Raw genomic sequence first — 1,878 nt, forward strand, 5'->3', positions numbered from 1 at the left:
CGTTCAGCCAAATCTAAGCTAAGGAAGATTCAGTAGGTCATTAAGTTCAACGCAAGGTGCTTGTGCTGTATCTGCACCCACTTCCGGTGGAGTTCATTTCTTAACGTGCAGCTCCATGTGGCTGGTCAACACAGCTGGAGTTTATGCTTTGGCAGATAGAATAGCTCTGCCTCAGCTCTGTAATGCAGCTAGAAATGTTCCCTACGTACTACCAATGACCAAATGAAATACTGCACCCTACAATGCAGAAGTCAAGGACATTTGAAGACTTACTCAGATGACTTACTGTGTTGACTGGCCACTGGAAACTGCACTATGGTTCTGCACATCAAGCTGATGTATGCACCACGGCTTGTGGCATATTCAGTTTCCATAGCGCTTTGGTGTCTTGAGCAATACATATAATTGGTTGTTGGTAAAGGTGGTTAACTTGGGTTTGGGAACAAATAATTAAATAATGAAATACTAGAACATTAAGTCCTATCTGTCCAGTTGCTTACATCACAGGATTATAACATTGCAGTTAAGTTCTTTGTATAACCTCAGTGAATGTAATTAACACATGCATAAATCAATGGCGCGATTCCCTGCATGTCATCAGTCTTCACCGAATGAAATGCTTCAGCAAAATGAAATGAAAGGCTACACCCTAAGACTGCACACACACTCACACATGCTCTCTATACCCTTACTGTTAAAGCTGAGAAGACTTGTTGTGTACTGTATAGGCTTAGAGAGGTGGGGTTAGGGGGGTGGGGGTGGGGATGGGGCAAATGCCTCATTTCAAAGAGCATTACTGTCAGCTCCACTACAATCCAGTTGCAGTGTTCCGCTCAGCAGAATCTGACAGATGCAGGTGAAGAGATTGATGGCCCCAGCAGTTAACCATGCATTAGCTGAAAATAGATGGGCAAAACATCTCCCACTCCTTACACCACACACATTCACAGATATTGATGTGTTGATAAAGCGTAAGTAGACCCTCTCAGAATTGTGGGATTGGACCTTAACAAAGGCTTTTGAGCTCATTTTAGCGTGGAAAGGACTGCCTGGGTACACACAGACACACACGTTATGCAGTTTTAAACCCCTTGAGACTTGCAAGCAAAGCGTGACAGAATGACTGCTGCATTAAGTCACCGGTTTGCTACTCATAGGAGTAAAAAAAACATACTACCATTTCTCAGAATATATAGACTAGTATATCAGAGATATGGAACATCACTTAAAGGTACAGTCCATGATTCTAATCCCATACACTTTTTTCCTCAAATTCAGCTAATTGCTCCTTACAGCCCTCCAGCCGTCTGTTCAGTGTTTGTGTACAAAAAAAAACTCCAGTGTCCGTACAGTCCTGGCTCTGTAAATAGGAAACAAACATAGTGGCTCAGACTGAGTCATAAACAATCCCAGGAGGGATGTTATTTGGCTGCTGAACACAAATATCAACAACCTTTTACGGAACCGAAAACGAATCGCAGACTGCATTTGGAACATGGCAATACAGAACTTAACATTACTAGTACTCTTCACTAAAGCAGAAAACAATACTGCTGCCATTTCATCTTCCCAATTTGGGTGACCACACACACACACACACACACACCACCCTTTCCCTGTTCTGGCATAAAGCTATGCTTCTCGTTCATGGTGACTGTTGTGCTGTTTGTGGTTGGGTGGCTGATTGAACAAGCAGAAGCGGGTCCATGGAGCTGCTGGCTCAGAGGCTGGCAGAGCTCTGAAGACCTGTGGTCAAGCCGAGATGCTTGAGGTCTGACGAGAACATGAGCGCTCAGGTAAGAAAGCACACACCACACTGTGATTCATTTTTTTCCAAAACTGTAATGTTTTAATCTTTCTGCACGAAAGATTTTTCAC

Source organism: Clupea harengus, chromosome 20 (genome assembly GCF_900700415.2).
Source record: "Clupea harengus chromosome 20, Ch_v2.0.2, whole genome shotgun sequence".
Classification (NCBI taxonomy): Eukaryota; Metazoa; Chordata; class Actinopteri; order Clupeiformes; family Clupeidae; genus Clupea; species Clupea harengus.